The sequence below is a fragment of the Phoxinus phoxinus genome, assembly GCF_949152265.1.
Source record: "Phoxinus phoxinus genome assembly, chromosome: 8".
NCBI classification, from domain to species: Eukaryota; Metazoa; Chordata; class Actinopteri; order Cypriniformes; family Leuciscidae; genus Phoxinus; species Phoxinus phoxinus.
Genome location: NC_136883.1, coordinates 22,885,919 through 22,904,499, shown reverse-complemented (window position 1 = coordinate 22,904,499; position 18,581 = coordinate 22,885,919). Strand labels below are relative to the sequence as shown.

Here is an 18,581-nt window from a genome sequence, read left to right as displayed (position 1 = left end):
ATTGATATGACGTCGACGCCACGGTAAACAGGAAATGCAGTTGAAAACGCATGCGCCAAATCGCGCTGACAGCGCATGCGTCGTATTTGCGTTAGGTGGTGACATCACGTGTTTTGCCATCACGCGTCTTCAAAATGTATGCGCAAATTTGAAATAATACTTTAGTAAAATTATGAAGTATTAAAAAAACTCTAATGTAATAATGAAATCAGCAAAAAGGAGTAGAACGCATATCCATAGTTTTAACTGTGCCTGATCTAAGGTAAACAGTGAAATGCAACAGAATGTGAAAAACTTTTAAAATACTACACAGATATTACACAATATAGTATATTGTGTAATATCTGTGTAGTAGGCTATTTAAAAAGTTTTTCACATTCTGTTGCATTTCACTGTGTAAATAAAAAAAATACTGTAAATATTAATGGCACCTTATATATTTCTTATTTTAATCATTCCTCTGTAATAGTTCTTGTTTATTTTTGTGCATTATATAGGCTATTATAAAACTTTTATGCCAATAAAGTGGTTAAACCAACTAAATACAGTACATTGTCAATCTCTGCATCCCATATTATGCATGCCAACTTAAAAAACCAAACTCATACCAGTGATAACTTTTATTTCAAAACAAAAATAATTGTGTAAAAGAGATATGCACACATACAGATAATCACGTACACACACACACACACACCCTGAAATTTACATTTATGCATTTGGCAGACGCTTTTATCCAAAGCGACTTACATTGCAATATCCTATACATTTATACATAGGTATGTGTAATCCCCTGGGTTAGCGCAATGCTCTTACCACTGAGCTACAGGAAAGCTAATTCCTCTCCATCATTGAAAAAACAATCAGCTGAGCAATAGCCCTCAACCTCCTTCTCAGAATAAAATCCCTGCAGGACTCATCCTGCCATCACCACAGACCCAGCTGGGCAGTCCTTGTGTAGTGCAGTGCAGTGCAAGCACAGAGTCGACAAGTAGGGCACCCGGAACACTTGCTTACTGTCAGGAAAATGCACTCCAGTTCACAACACCTAATTTAGATAAAATACAAAACAAACAATATTGAATCATTTTGAAGAAAGGCATTAACAAAGTACAGAGTCATACAAGGAATTTATTTTTTATATATTCTAAACATATTATAGTAAAATGTTAGACTAGATATGCTTGAGTGTTATTGGCTTTGTCTGTAAAGTACCTACATAAAGTAGTTTAAAAAAGTTTGTCAACACAAACTTTAATTTAGCTTGAGAAAGCCTATCCTAAAAAAGCTTGAAGTTTGAAGGTTTTCAGTTTGAAGATCAGAGTAGATTTCAAGTCAAGTCAAGAATATTTGTATAGCGCTTTTCACAATACAGATTGTATCAAAGCAGGTTCACAGCATTAAATTAAAATAATAATAAAACGTTCATGTTTGGTAATGCTAATCAATAGTATTATTCATTGATTAATTAAATTGAATATCCCCAGCTGAGCAAAAAGCTGAAAGTTTTGAAGGCAATACAGTCTATCAGACACAGACAGACAGACAGACAGACAGACAGACAGACAGACAGACAGACAGACAGACAGACAGACAGATAGATAGATAGATAGATAGATAGATAGATAGATAGATAGATAGATAGATAGATAGATAGATAGATAGATAGATAGATAGATAGATAGATAGATAGATAGATAGATAGATAGATAGATAGATAGGATAGATAGATAGATAGATATGGATGGATAGACAGACAGAAATAGATGCACGGACAGACAGACTTTCTCAAGTACCTTTTACATTTCTCACAACTTAGATTTAAATAACTTACTGTCCAGCCATACAAAGTGGGCCTCTTCTCTGAATTTGGGCTTGCTGACAACGTCCCTGAAAACCTTGCACGTCAGTGAAAGTCTCCAGAAAGCCACATCGCCGTCGTCTGTGACGGCTCCCATCAGGATGCGTCAGAGGATGTCAGGTGGCATCTGTCCAAAGTAGACAACAGTCCGTCCAAAATGTAACTTTACATACGACTTATTAAAAAGGGTAACTGATAGATTGACAGGAGTTTATACTGCGCTTACCTTGGTCAAAGAATCAACAGGCAGGGGGGTTTCCATCACCTCTAAAGTGATTTTAGATGTGGCAATACATCAGCTGTGGAATGCTGGTGTACTGGCAGAATGGGATCTTACTGCAGTCTTTTAAATACTGCTCACACTCCCCCTTGCTTAACACAGTTGTGTGCATTTTTGTAGGGTGGAATGGCTCTTAAAAGAGCATTTGAGTTAAAAGTAAACAACAACAACAACAACAACAACAACAACAAAAAAATAGGTGAGAGAGATGGAGGACTAGAGTAAAAGTTAGAGAATAATTAACACAGCAAAGCAAAAATAATATAAAGTAAAATAGCAAAAGAGGTACACATGGAATATAAATGGGGATGACAATGCCAAGGATCTGCAAAGAGAAGGAAGTATAGAGCATCAGAATTAGCATAAAATGTTTTATTATTTTATTACTCTAGTGCAGGGGTGTCCAAAGTCACTGGAGGGCCACTGTCCTGCAGAGTTTATATCCAACTTGACTCCACACACCTGCCTGGAAGTTTCTATGTCTAATAAGACCTTGATTGGCTGGTTTAAGTGTGTTTAACTGGGGTTGGAGCTAAACTCTAGGACAGTTGCCCTCCAGCAGATTGGACAGTGCATATACTGTATAGCAGCATAAGTATAAGTAACAGTATGCAATATATAAAACAAGCCCTACTTTCAAGGAGTTTTGATGAATTTGTATTACTATGAATGTAGTTTCATGTTCAATTCAATAAATGTATACTTATTAATAACAATAATATCAAAATAGTTTACATTTAATCAATTTATTCATAGAATTTTTTTTCCTACAATATAACTTTGTATATTGTTACTATTAACTCTTAAATCCTATATTTCTTCTCCTGATTCATTATTGCCACTGTATTTATTTTTAAGGGCCTTGTTTTAACACTATGGGCCCTATCTTGCACCCAGCGCAATTGACTTTGTACACCAACGCATGTATCATTCCTATTTTGCACCCGCGCACAGCGGACTTTTCCCTCCACAGACGCACGTCGGTAAATTAGGAAATGAACTTGCGCTCGCGGGGGCGGTTCAGCGCAAAGAGAAGGCGTGTTCCGGCGCAAAACTTCCATGGTGCTATTTTCCAGTTTTAGAAAGCAATTGCGCCATTGACCAGGAAAAAAACAGTCTAAAGACAGTGGCGCGTTGCGCGTGATATGGTATTTTAAGGGCGCGTGCTTGGCCATAATGTTAACGCGCATCCACTTTGATTCTCTAATATAAACAGATGCAGCAGTTTTCATTTTTGCAAATCATACATTATTACAAGGAAAAATATTAACACACGAGGGAAATCATTGTTGTGTCCGTGAAGATGTGAAAAAGATCTATCTAGATAAAAAATAATAATAATCTAGATTAGGCTAGCTAAACATTTACTACCCAAATTATACGCCTGTTTAACCGAACCTAATTTGGGTGGGTTTCTCCCATCATCCCCAATGTCACTTCTCTGTGTTTTACAGCCCTGACGAGAACGTCGGTTTCCTCGGCTGTGATCGCTCCTGGTGTGCGCTGGCAAATCCGCCGTTATAATAGCAATCCGCCATGGAACAAGCGCGCCGGCTCTTAAAGGGAATGTGAGAGGACGCTCTGATTGGTTTATTTCACGTTACGCCCAAACCACACCTATGAATAATGAAGCTACTTCAGACCAACCCCTTTTAGATTTGCGTCGGGCGCAAGAGTCGTTTATCTCGCTGGGAAAATAGCAACAGCGCCGGGATCCGCCCACAAAGTTACTTGCGCTTTGCACTTTGACACTTGCGTTTCAGATCGTTAAAATAGGGCCCTATATCTAATCCCACCCAAACCACACACACACACCCGCGCGCGCGCTTACGATGCTTTTGGGAAACGCTGCCCTGGTTATTTGTGTGATATGGTAAAGTTACACGATTTTATTTTTACACCACTTCATTTTAACATCACACTAAACGCCACTTCAGAAATATTTTTTTTTAAATAAAATTAGAACAAAACAAAAAAAGAGTAGCTTGCCTGTAGCTACTCACCATGCAGCGATGAAAACATGCTAGATCGACGTAATAGGCTTGTTTGAGATGCGCCTTGCCTCGTCTGAATTGTATGCGAGAGTAGCCGGCTGCAGTGAGGGGAGGAGTGAAAAAAGCGCAGGCTATTTATGGCAAATTATGGTAATTTGCCATAAATACATGTAATGCGACATTCGGACGTTCGTATACTACTTTCCTACTATATAGTAGGCGAAAACAGTACGTGAAAGAAGTATGTTCGAAACATCAGTATTCATAAAAGAGTAGGCGAGAAGTTCCCGGATGGCTTACTGCTTCCGGAGGCCACGCGAGAGGATACGTCATTATCAGGGGGGCAGTGTTCCGAAAGACTGAAGCCGACCTGGGCGCAAGGGGGTAATCCATCCGCCGGAAACTGCAGCCCCCCCGGGCGCCGCCATTGTAGCAGAACTTGCTGTTAGCATTCCATTGACTCCCATTCATTTTTGCGTCACTTTGACAGCGAATAACTTTACATCTGAGGCGTCCAAAGACTCCATTTGTCCATTATTTATTTCTAAAGAAACTCGACAATGTATAAAAGGCTCCATTACCTTGTACCTTACGTTATGGCCTACGTTATTGTACCTAACTCACGCGACTCTCTGTCGCACCGTAGAGAAATTACCGTATAGACCAGCGTAGAAGCTCGCAGGCAATCGGGGGGACGTGGAGGCATTAAGTCCGATAAAGTGAAGGGAGTAGCCCACAGAGAGTGATAAAGTTGCTCCTGCTGCTAGCTCATGGACAGCTAATACTCACGCTCTCCGTCTCTGCGAGATTCGGAAGGGAATGATTCAGATTTCTCTCCGCACAGCTACTAGAAGACTGACAGCTGTCAGACACGTTGCTCAGTTGTTCAAGCTCAGTTTGAGCCTGCGCAGTTCGCCTGGCGATCAGGAAGTGAGTGCTTCAAATGGGCTTCACTTTTCTCCGTTGAAGTCTATGGGGTCGCTGTGTCCATCTTATATACTGTCTATGCCTGGGCGCCGCTCTGGGCGCCGCCATTGGCTAGCGGACCCCCACCTTCTGTTAGCATTCCATTGACTCCCATTCATTTTGGCGTCACTTTGACAGCGAATAACTTTACATCTGAGGCGTTTAAAGACACCGTTTGTCCATTGTTTATTTCTAAAGAAACACGAAAATGTATAAAAGGCTCCATTACCTTGTATCTTACGTTATGGCCCCGTAGAAGCAGTTTTTGTAAAAATAGGCTAACGATTGCGTCATACCCCCGCGACTCTGTCGCACAAGTCGAAAAATTTGTTTGAGGGACAGAAGAACAGATGTGTGTTTGAGGGACAGGTGAACAGAGGTGTGTGTTTGAGGGACAGAAGAACAGATGTGTGTTTGAGGGACAGAAGAACAGATGTGTGTTTGAGGGACAGAAGAACAGATGTGTGTTTGAGGGACAAAAGAACAGATGTGTGTTTGAGGGACAGATGAACATATGTGTGTTTGAGGGACAGAAGAACAGATGTGTGTTTGAGGGACAGAAGAACAGATGTGTGTTTGAGGGACAGAAGAACAGATGTGTGTTTGAGGGACAGAAGAACAGATGTGTTTGAGGGACAGAAGAACATATGTGTGTTTGAGGGACAGAAGAACAGATGTGTGTTTGAGGGACAGAAGAACAGATGTGTGTTTGAGGGACAGAAGAACAGATGTGTGTTTGAGGGACAGGTGAACAGATGTGTGTTTGAGGGACGGGACAGATGAACAGAGGTGTGTGTTTGAGGGACAGAAGAACAGATGTGTGTTTGAGGGACAGAAGAACAGATGTGTGTTTGAGGGACAGAAGAACAGATGTGTGTTTGAGGGACAGAAGAACAGATGTGTGTTTGAGGGACAGAAGAACATATGTGTGTTTGAGGGACAGGTGAACAGATGTGTGTTTGAGGGACAGGTGAACAGATGTGTGTTTGAGGGACAGGTGAACAGATGTGTGTTTGAGGGACAGAAGAACATATGTGTGTTTGAGGGACAGAAGAACAGATGTGTGTTTGAGGGACAGAAGAACAGATGTGTGTTTGAGGGACAGGTGAACAGATGTGTGTTTGAGGGACAGGTGAACAGATGTGTGTTTGAGGGACAGAAGAACATATGTGTGTTTGAGGGACAGATGAACAGATGTGTGTTTGAGGGACAGAAGAACAGATGTGTGTTTGAGGGACAGAATAACAGATGTGTGTTTGAGGGACAGAAGAACAGATGTGTGTTTGAGGGACAGAAGAACAGATGTGTGTTTGAGGGACAGGTGAACAGATGTGTGTTTGAGGGACAGAAGAACAGATGTGTGTTTGAGGGACAGAAGAACAGATGTGTGTTTGAGGGACAGAAGAACAGATGTGTGTTTGACGGACAGAAGAACAGATGTGTGTTTGAGGGACAGGTGAACAGATGTGTGTTTGAGGGACAGAAGAACATATGTGTGTTTGAGGGACAGAAGAACAGATGTGTGTTTGAGGGACAGAAGAACAGATGTGTGTTTGAGGGACAGAAGAACAGATGTGTGTTTGAGGGACAGAAGAACAGATGTGTGTTTGAGGGACAGAAGAACAGATGTGTGTTTGAGGGACAGGTGAATATATGTGTGTTTGAGGGACAGAAGAAAAGATGTGTGTTTGAGGGACAGAAGAACAGATGTGTGTTTGAGGGACAGGTGAACAGATGTGTGTTTGAGGGACAGAAGAACATATGTGTGTTTGAGGGACAGAAGAACAGATGTGTGTTTGAGGGACAGAAGAACAGATGTGTGTTTGAGGAACAGAAGAACAGATGTGTGTTTGAGGGACAGAAGAACAGATGTGTGTTTGAGGGACAGGTGAACAGATGTGTGTTTGAGGGACAGAAGAACAGATGTGTGTTTGAGGGACAGATGAACAGAGGTGTGTGTTTGAGGGACAGAAGAACAGATGTGTGTTTGAGGGACAGAAGAACAGATGTGTGTTTGAGGGACAGAAGAACAGATGTGTGTTTGAGGGACAGATGAACAGATGTGTGTTTGAGGGACAGAAGAACAGATGTGTGTTTGAGGGACAGAATAACAGATGTGTGTTTGAGGGACAGAAGAACAGATGTGTGTTTGAGGGACAGAAGAACAGATGTGTGTTTGAGGGACAGGTGAACAGATGTGTGTTTGAGGGACAGAAGAACAGATGTGTGTTTGAGGGACAGAAGAACAGATGTGTGTTTGAGGGACAGAAGAACAGATGTGTGTTTGAGGGACAGAAGAACAGATGTGTGTTTGAGGGACAGGTGAACAGATGTGTGTTTGAGGGACAGAAGAACATATGTGTGTTTGAGGGACAGAAGAACAGATGTGTGTTTGAGGGACAGAAGAACAGATGTGTGTTTGAGGGACAGAAGAACAGATGTGTGTTTGAGGGACAGAAGAACAGATGTGTGTTTGAGGGACAGAAGAACAGATGTGTGTTTGAGGGACAGGTGAATATATGTGTGTTTGAGGGACAGAAGAACAGATGTGTGTTTGAGGGACAGAAGAACAGATGTGTGTTTGAGGAACAGATGAACAGATGTGTGTTTGAGGGACAGAAGAACAGATGTGTGTTTGAGGGACAGAAGAACAGATGTGTGTGTTTGAGGGACAGAAGAACAGATGTGTGTGTTTGAGGGACAGAAGAACAGATGTGTGTTTGAGGGACAGAAGAACAGATGTGTGTTTGAGGGACAGAAGAACAGATGTGTGTTTGAGGGACAGGTGAACAGATGTGTGTTTGAGGGACAGAAGAACAGATGTGTGTTTGAGGGACAGAAGAACAGATGTGTGTTTGAGGGACAGAAGAACAGATGTGTGTTTGAGGGACAGAAGAACAGATGTGTGTTTGAGGGACAGAAGAACAGATGTGTGTTTGAGGGACAGGTGAACATATGTGTGTTTGAGGGACAGAAGAACAGATGTGTGTTTGAGGGACAGAAGAACAGATGTGTGTTTGAGGGACAGGTGAACAGATGTGTGTTTGAGGGACAGAAGAACATATGTGTGTTTGAGGGACAGAAGAATAGATGTGTGTTTGAGGGACAGAAGAACAGATGTGTGTTTGAGGACCAGAAGAACAGATGTGTGTTTGAGGGACAGAAGAACAGATGTGTGTTTGAGGGACAGGTGAACAGATGTGTGTTTGAGGGACAGAAGAACATATGTGTGTTTGAGGGACAGAAGAACATATGTGTGTTTGAGGGACAGAAGAACAGATGTGTGTTTGAGGGACAGAAGAACAGATGTGTGTTTGAGGGACAGAAGAACAGATGTGTGTTTGAGGGACAGATGAACAGATGTGTGTTTGAGGGACAGGTGAACAGATGTGTGTTTGAGGGACAGATGAACAGATGTGTGTTTGAGGGACAGAAGAACAGATGTGTGTTTTAGGGACAGGTGAACAGATATGTGTTTGAGGGACAGAAGAACAGATGTGTGTTTGAGGGACAGAATAACAGATGTGTGTTTGAGGGACAGGTGAACAGATGTGTGTTTGAGGGACAGAAGAACAGATGTGTGTTTGAGGGACAGAAGAACAGATGTGTGTTTGAGGGACAGGTGAACAGATGTGTGTTTGAGGGACAGAAGAACATATGTGTGTTTGAGGGACAGAAGAACAGATGTGTGTTTGAGGGACAGAAGAACAGATGTGTGTTTGAGGGACAGAAGAACAGATGTGTTTGAGGGACAGAAGAACATATGTGTGTTTGAGGGACAGAAGAACAGATGTGTGTTTGAGGGACAGAAGAACAGATGTGTGTTTGAGGGACAGAAGAACAGATGTGTGTTTGAGGGACAGGTGAACAGATGTGTGTTTGAGGGACAGAAGAACAGATGTGTGTTTGAGGGACAGAAGAACAGATGTGTGTTTGAGGGACAGGTGAACAGATGTGTGTTTGAGGGACAGAAGAACATATGTGTGTTTGAGGGACAGAAGAACAGATGTGTGTTTGAGGGACAGAAGAACAGATGTGTGTTTGAGGGACAGAAGAACAGATGTGTTTGAGGGACAGAAGAACATATGTGTGTTTGAGGGACAGAAGAACAGATGTGTGTTTGAGGGACAGAAGAACAGATGTGTGTTTGAGGGACAGAAGAACAGATGTGTGTTTGAGGGACAGGTGAACAGATGTGTGTTTGAGGGACAGAAGAACAGATGTGTGTTTGAGGGACAGAAGAACAGATGTGTGTTTGAGGGACAGGTGAACAGATGTGTGTTTGAGGGACAGAAGAACAGATGTGTGTTTGAGGGACAGAATAACATATGTGTGTTTGAGGGACAGAAGAACAGATGTGTGTTTGAGGGACAGGTGAACAGATGTGTGTTTGAGGGACAGAAGAACAGATGTGTGTTTGAGGGACAGAAGAACATATGTGTGTTTGAGGGACAGGTGAACAGATGTGTGTTTGAGGGACAGAAGAACAGATGTGTGTTTGAGGGTGTTTGAGGGACAGAAGAACAGATGTGTGTTTGAGGGACAGAAGAACAGATGTGTGTTTGAGGGACAGAAGAACAGATGTGTGTTTGAGGGACATATGAACAGATGTGTGTTTGAGGGACAGAAGAACAGATGTGTGTTTGAGGGACAGAAGAACAGATGTGTGTTTGAGGGACAGAAGAACAGATGTGTGTGTTTGAGGGACAGAAGAACAGATGTGTGTGTTTGAGGGACAGAAGAACAGATGTGTGTGTTTGAGGGACAGAAGAACAGATGTGTGTTTGAGGGACAGAAGAACAGATGTGTGTTTGAGGGACAGGTGAACAGATGTGTGTTTGAGGGACAGAAGAACAGATGTGTGTTTGAGGGACAGAAGAACAGATGTGTGTTTGAGGGACAGAAGAACAGATGTGTGTTTGAGGGACAGAAGAACAGATGTGTGTTTGAGGGACAGAAGAACAGATGTGTGTTTGAGGGACAGAAGAACAGATGTGTGTTTGAGGAACAGAAGAACAGATGTGTGTTTGAGGGACAGGTGAACATATGTGTGTTTGAGGGACAGAAGAACAGATGTGTGTTTGAGGGACAGAAGAACAGATGTGTGTTTGAGGGACAGGTGAACAGATGTGTGTTTGAGGGACAGAAGAACATAAGTGTGTTTGAGGGACAGAAGAACAGATGTGTGTTTGAGGGACAGAAGAACAGATGTGTGTTTGAGGAACAGAAGAACAGATGTGTGTTTGAGGGACAGAAGAACAGATGTGTGTTTGAGGGACAGGTGAACAGATGTGTGTTTGAGGGACAGAAGAACATATGTGTGTTTGAGGGACAGAAGAACATATGTGTGTTTGAGGGACAGAAGAACATATGTGTGTTTGAGGGACAGAAGAACAGATGTGTGTTTGAGGGACAGAAGAACAGATGTGTGTTTGAGGGACAGAAGAACAGATGTGTGTTTGAGGGACAGATGAACAGATGTGTGTTTGAGGGACAGGTGAACAGATGTGTGTTTGAGGGACAGATGAACAGATGTGTGTTTGAGGGACAGAAGAACAGATGTGTGTTTGAGGGACAGAAGAACAGATGTGTGTTTGAGGGACAGGTGAACAGATGTGTGTTTGAGGGACAGAAGAACATATGTGTGTTTGAGGGACAGAAGAACAGATGTGTGTTTGAGGGACAGGTAAACAGATGTGTGTTTGAGGGACAGGTGAACAGATGTGTGTTTGAGGGACAGAAGAACATATGTGTGTTTGAGGGACAGAAGAACAGATGTGTGTTTGAGGGACAGAAGAACAGATGTGTGTTTGAGGAACAGAAGAACAGATGTGTGTTTGAGGGACAGAAGAACAGATGTGTGTTTGAGGGACAGGTGAACAGATGTGTGTTTGAGGGACAGATGAACAGATGTGTGTTTGAGGGACAGAAGAACAGATGTGTGTTTGAGGGACAGGTGAACAGATGTGTGTTTGAGGGACAGAAGAACAGATGTGTGTTTGAGGGACAGAAGAACAGATGTGTGTTTGAGGGACAGAAGAACAGATGTGTGTTTGAGGGACAGAAGAACAGATGTGTGTTTGAGGGACAGAAGAACAGATGTGTGTTTGAGGGACAGAAGAACAGATGTGTGTTTGAGGGACAGGTGAACAGATGTGTTTGAGGGACAGAAGAACATATGTGTGTTTGAGGGACAGAAGAACAGATGTGTGTTTGAGGGACAGAAGAACAGATGTGTGTTTGAGGGACAGAAGAACAGATGTGTGTTTGAGGGACAGGTGAACAGATGTGTGTTTGAGGGACAGAAGAACAGATGTGTGTTTGAGGGACAGGTGAACAGATGTGTGTTTGAGGGACAGAAGAACATATGTGTGTTTGAGGGACAGAAGAACAGATGTGTGTTTGAGGGACAGAAGAACAGATGTGTGTTTGAGGGACAGAAGAACAGATGTGTGTTTGAGGGACAGAAGAACAGATGTGTTTGAGGGACAGAAGAACATATGTGTGTTTGAGGGACAGAAGAACAGATGTGTGTTTGAGGGACAGAAGAACAGATGTGTGTTTGAGGGACAGAAGAACAGATGTGTGTTTGAGGGACAGGTGAACAGATGTGTGTTTGAGGGACAGAAGAACAGATGTGTGTTTGAGGGACAGAAGAACAGATGTGTGTTTGAGGGACAGGTGAACAGATGTGTGTTTGAGGGACAGAAGAACATATGTGTGTTTGAGGGACAGAAGAACAGATGTGTGTTTGAGGGACAGAAGAACAGATGTGTGTTTGAGGGACAGAAGAACAGATGTGTTTGAGGGACAGAAGAACATATGTGTGTTTGAGGGACAGAAGAACAGATGTGTGTTTGAGGGACAGAAGAACAGATGTGTGTTTGAGGGACAGAAGAACAGATGTGTGTTTGAGGGACAGGTGAACAGATGTGTGTTTGAGGGACAGAAGAACAGATGTGTGTTTGAGGGACAGAAGAACAGATGTGTGTTTGAGGGACAGGTGAACAGATGTGTGTTTGAGGGACAGAAGAACAGATGTGTGTTTGAGGGACAGAATAACATATGTGTGTTTGAGGGACAGAAGAACAGATGTGTGTTTGAGGGACAGGTGAACAGATGTGTGTTTGAGGGACAGAAGAACAGATGTGTGTTTGAGGGACAGAAGAACATATGTGTGTTTGAGGGACAGGTGAACAGATGTGTGTTTGAGGGACAGAAGAACAGATGTGTGTTTGAGGGTGTTTGAGGGACAGAAGAACAGATGTGTGTTTGAGGGACAGAAGAACAGATGTGTGTTTGAGGGACAGAAGAACAGATGTGTGTTTGAGGGACATATGAACAGATGTGTGTTTGAGGGACAGAAGAACAGATGTGTGTTTGAGGGACAGAAGAACAGATGTGTGTTTGAGGGACAGAAGAACAGATGTGTGTGTTTGAGGGACAGAAGAACAGATGTGTGTGTTTGAGGGACAGAAGAACAGATGTGTGTGTTTGAGGGACAGAAGAACAGATGTGTGTTTGAGGGACAGAAGAACAGATGTGTGTTTGAGGGACAGGTGAACAGATGTGTGTTTGAGGGACAGAAGAACAGATGTGTGTTTGAGGGACAGAAGAACAGATGTGTGTTTGAGGGACAGAAGAACAGATGTGTGTTTGAGGGACAGAAGAACAGATGTGTGTTTGAGGGACAGAAGAACAGATGTGTGTTTGAGGGACAGAAGAACAGATGTGTGTTTGAGGAACAGAAGAACAGATGTGTGTTTGAGGGACAGGTGAACATATGTGTGTTTGAGGGACAGAAGAACAGATGTGTGTTTGAGGGACAGAAGAACAGATGTGTGTTTGAGGGACAGGTGAACAGATGTGTGTTTGAGGGACAGAAGAACATAAGTGTGTTTGAGGGACAGAAGAACAGATGTGTGTTTGAGGGACAGAAGAACAGATGTGTGTTTGAGGAACAGAAGAACAGATGTGTGTTTGAGGGACAGAAGAACAGATGTGTGTTTGAGGGACAGGTGAACAGATGTGTGTTTGAGGGACAGAAGAACATATGTGTGTTTGAGGGACAGAAGAACATATGTGTGTTTGAGGGACAGAAGAACATATGTGTGTTTGAGGGACAGAAGAACAGATGTGTGTTTGAGGGACAGAAGAACAGATGTGTGTTTGAGGGACAGAAGAACAGATGTGTGTTTGAGGGACAGATGAACAGATGTGTGTTTGAGGGACAGGTGAACAGATGTGTGTTTGAGGGACAGATGAACAGATGTGTGTTTGAGGGACAGAAGAACAGATGTGTGTTTGAGGGACAGAAGAACAGATGTGTGTTTGAGGGACAGGTGAACAGATGTGTGTTTGAGGGACAGAAGAACATATGTGTGTTTGAGGGACAGGTGAACAGATGTGTGTTTGAGGGACAGAAGAACAGATGTGTGTTTGAGGGACAGGTGAACAGATGTGTGTTTGAGGGACAGGTGAACAGATGTGTGTTTGAGGGACAGAAGAACAGATGTGTGTTTGAGGGACAGGTGAACAGATGTGTGTTTGAGGGACAGAAGAACAGATGTGTGTTTGAGGGACAGGTGAACAGATGTGTGTTTGAGGGACAGAAGAACATATGTGTGTTTGAGGGACAGAAGAACAGATGTGTGTTTGAGGGACAGAAGAACAGATGTGTGTTTGAGGGACAGAAGAACAGATGTGTGTTTGAGGGACAGGTGAACAGATGTGTGTTTGAGGGACAGAAGAACAGATGTGTGTTTGAGGGACAGATGAACAGAAGTGTGTTTGAGGGACAGGTGAACAGATGTGTGTTTGAGGGACAGGTGAACAGATGTGTGTTTGAGGGACAGGTGAACAGATGTGTGTTTGAGGGACAGGTGAACAGATGTGTGTTTGAGGGACAGAAGAACAGATGTGTGTTTGAGGGACAGAAGAACAGATGTGTGTTTGAGGGACAGAAGAACAGATGTGTGTTTGAGGGACAGGTGAACAGATGTGTGTTTGAGGGACAGGTGAACAGATGTGTGTTTGAGGGATAGAAGAACATATGTGTGTTTGAGGGACAGGTGAACAGATGTGTGTTTGAGGGACAGAAGAACAGATGTGTGTTTGAGGGACAGAAGAACAGATGTGTGTTTGAGGGACAGGTGAACAGATGTGTGTTTGAGGGACAGAAGAACAGATGTGTGTTTGAGGGACAGAAGAACAGATGTGTGTTTGAGGGACAGGTGAACAGATGTGTGTTTGAGGGACAGGTGAACAGATGTGTGTTTGAGGGACAGAAGAACAGATGTGTGTTTGAGGGACAGGTGAACAGATGTGTGTTTGAGGGACTGAAGAACAGATGTGTGTTTGAGGGACAGAAGAACAGATGTGTGTTTGAGGGACAGAAGAACAGATGTGTGTTTGAGGGACAGGTGAACAGATGTGTGTTTGAGGGACTGAAGAACAGATGTGTGTTTGAGGGACAGAAGAACAGATGTGTGTTTGAGGGACAGAAGAACAGATGTGTGTTTGAGGGACAGAAGAACAGATGTGTGTTTGAGGGACAGGTGAACAGATGTGTGTTTGAGGGACAGGTGAACAGATGTGTGTTTGAGGGACAGAAGAACAGATGTGTGTTTGAGGGACAGAAGAACAGATGTGTGTTTGAGGGACAGGTGAACAGATGTGTGTTTGAGGGACAGAAGAACAGATGTGTGTGTTTGAGGGACAGAAGAACAGATGTGTGTTTGAGGGACAGAAGAACAGATGTGTGTTTGAGGGACAGGTGAACAGATGTGTGTTTGAGGGACAGAAGAACAGATGTGTGTGTTTGAGGGACAGAAGAACAGATGTGTGTTTGAGGGACAGAAGAACAGATGTGTGTTTGAGGGACAGAAGAACAGATGTGTGTTTGAGGGACAGGTAAACAGATGTGTGTTTGAGGGACAGAAGAACATATGTGTGTTTGAGGGACAGAAGAACAGATGTGTGTTTGAGGGACAGATGAACAGAGGTGTGTGTTTGAGGGACAGAAGAACATATGTGTGTTTGAGGGACAGGTGAACAGATGTGTGTTTGAGGGACAGGTGAACAGATGTGTGTTTGAGGGACAGAAGAACAGATGTGTGTTTGAGGGACAGAAGAACAGATGTGTGTGTTTGAGGGACAGAAGAACAGATGTGTGTGTTTGAGGGACAGAAGAACAGATGTGTGTTTGAGGGACAGAAGAACAGATGTGTGTTTGAGGGACAGGTGAACAGATGTGTGTTTGAGGGACAGAAGAACAGATGTGTGTTTGAGGGACAGGTGAACAGATGTGTGTTTGAGGGACAGGTGAACAGATGTGTGTTTGAGGGACAGAAGAACAGATGTGTGTTTGATGAACAGATGTGTGTTTGAGGGACAGGTGAACAGATGTGTGTTTGAGGGACAGGTGAACAGATGTGTGTTTGAGGGACAGAAGAACAGATGTGTGTTTGAGGGACAGAAGAACAGATGTGTGTGTTTGAGGGACAGAAGAACAGATGTGTGTGTTTGAGGGACAGAAGAACAGATGTGTGTTTGAGGGACAGAAGAACAGATGTGTGTGTTTGAGGGACAGAAGAACAGATGTGTGTTTGAGGGACAGAAGAACAGATGTGTGTTTGAGGGACAGAAGAACAGATGTGTGTTTGAGGGACAGAAGAACAGATGTGTGTGTTTGAGGGACAGAAGAACAGATGTGTGTTTGAGGGACAGAAGAACAGATGTGTGTGTTTGAGGGACAGAAGAACAGATGTGTGTTTGAGGGACAGAAGAACAGATGTGTGTTTGAGGGACAGAAGAACAGATGTGTGTTTGAGGGACAGAAGAACAGATGTGTGTTTGAGGGACAGAAGAACAGATGTGTGTTTGAGGGACAGATGAACAGATGTGTGTTTGAGGGACAGAAGAACAGATGTGTGTTTGAGGGACAGAAGAACAGATGTGTGTTTGAGGGACAGATGAACAGATGTGTGTTTGAGGGACAGAAGAACAGATGTGTGTTTGAGGGACAGAAGAACAGATGTGTGTTTGAGGGACAGAAGAACAGATGTGTGTTTGAGGGACAGAAGAACAGATGTGTGTTTGAGGGACAGAAGAACAGATGTGTGTGTTTGAGGGACAGAAGAACAGATGTGTGTTTGAGGGACAGAAGAACAGATGTGTGTGTTTGAGGGACAGAAGAACAGATGTGTGTTTGAGGGACAGAAGAACAGATGTGTGTTTGAGGGACAGAAGAACAGATGTGTGTTTGAGGGACAGAAGAACAGATGTGTGTTTGAGGGACAGAAGAACAGATGTGTGTTTGAGGGACAGATGAACAGATGTGTGTTTGAGGGACAGAAGAACAGATGTGTGTTTGAGGGACAGAAGAACAGATGTGTGTTTGAGGGACAGAAGAACAGATGTGTGTTTGAGGGACAGGTAAACAGATGTGTGTTTGAGGGACAGAAGAACAGATGTGTGTTTGAGGGACAGGTGAACAGATGTGTGTTTGAGGGACAGAAGAACAGATGTGTGTTTGAGGGACAGAAGAACAGATGTGTGTTTGAGGGACAGGTGAACAGATGTGTGTTTGAGGGACAGAAGAACAGATGTGTGTTTGAGGGACAGATGAACAGATGTGTGTTTGAGGGACAGAAGAACATATGTGTGTTTGAGGGACAGGTGAACAGATGTGTGTTTGAGGGACAGAAGAACAGATGTGTGTTTGAGGGACAGAAGAACAGATGTGTGTTTGAGGGACAGGTGAACAGATGTGTGTTTGAGGGACAGAAGAACAGATGTGTGTTTGAGGGACAGATGAACAGATGTGTGTTTATCCGATGGAGAGTGGCTCATGAAGCTGATGCTGCATCAAAGGCTTTGAGTGAGTATACTACAGAAATGAATAACAACAACTATTTAAATATTAAGTTGTAGTTTATTTTTATTATTCTAATTTCAAACAGAGCTATTACAGCACTTTTCTGATTCTTGATTTCTGTGCATTTGCTGCACAGCTTTTGTGGTGGACCTGCAAGGAAAGAGGATGGCGGCATTTGTGAAAAAAAGCGTTTTTTTTGTCTTCTAAATAATACTGAAATCAAATGACATTGTGCTGTTAAAATGACTGCTTTTGTGTTATGTTTGTGCATTTTTGTAGGATCTGAAATGTCAGCAGACTGGTGTGAGCACTGAGGATGAAGAGCACAGAGCTGAATCCTGGAGATGGTGCCATCACTCCACCGGCCCTTATTGCCTCAGATTGTGAAGCACAACACATCACGCAACAACCTCAGGCACTCCGGTACGGCTCAACTCTGGCAGTCCGCTGATTCATTAGAATAAAGCCGCAGAATGGGAACGGCTGTAGTTTGAATATGAATAAAGCTTTGTTTCATGTGTTGACTTGTATATACATTTGTTTATTGTGTGATGGTGACTTTCATTCATTCTTTTACTAATTTATTAATATTTCTCATTGTTGTCAGTAAATTAAATATAATTATTTAATTAATTAATGCTTTAATTAATTGTTTGAATGAAAATGTAGATATGTTCACTATATACACATCTAGAGTGTATTCATGCATAGCTATGTCATATGACATACATTACATTTTGTTTGTTTTATTGAATTATATCATTTTCAGTATTGGTCAGCATTTATCGTTGTTATTATTGTATGTTTTGGGGTGGGATAGCAATGCAATTCATTCTGGGGTAATATTAATTTTTATTATTAATATTAATGATACGTATAAAATCAACAGTTTTCTCCAGAGGCCAATCTTCACACAGCTGCCCAACATCTCCTTTGTGCAGACATTATTACAAACGCTGAGGAAAACCGTTCTAGGTAGGGCTGTGTTATGAGGTATATATATATCATGGGTTTGCATACATAATATGAGATTTTATACACAGGAAATAACCTACAAGGTTGAATATCTTAATATATATTTTCTTAAATAATTCATTATAATACATTTAAAAAAATTCATTTTTTGTTATTTATAGGCCTGAGGGATGAAATGAGAGTTATATTCAACAAGAAAAAGCAGTAAGCCACTTTTGCTTGCTAATGAAATTTTTGGATATAAAATAAAGAAATTAACAACATATCCAAGAGATGAGAATTTTGGGATTTCGTAATAAAAATAAATAATATCGTTAAGGATAAAACGGTGGGTCACATTAGTATACAAAGATCTTAAATACAAGAACTTAAATGAATCCTAAATGTATTCACAAAATAATTGGGCAGCAGTTTCTTCAAAAAGACCATAAAATGAGCAAGTTTAATTAAGATCAAGATATTTACAGATAGATTAATTAAACGTATAGTTAAAATAATTTCAGTTGTTGCATTGTGATAACGCGTCGTCGGTCAGTGATGACTTGTTTCCAGTCTTGCAGTCTCTCATGTTCTTGCTCAGGCGTGGACGGCTCTGAGATCTCTGGTGTGGCGGCTTGAGTTCCTGGG

The 18,581-nt window shown here is 42.3% G+C and overlaps 1 long non-coding RNA gene across 1 annotated transcript; it reads right to left on the bottom strand.

Moving 5' to 3' along the window:
- Window positions 1-475: 475 nt before the first annotated feature.
- Window positions 476-2,317, bottom strand: LOC307003472. The gene is made up of 3 exons (XR_013798718.1): window positions 2,088-2,317; window positions 1,835-1,988; window positions 476-1,048 (listed from the first exon to the last, which is right to left on the bottom strand). It is a non-coding gene; the product is annotated as an uncharacterized lncRNA (long non-coding RNA).
- Window positions 2,318-18,581: the final 16,264 nt, after the last annotated feature.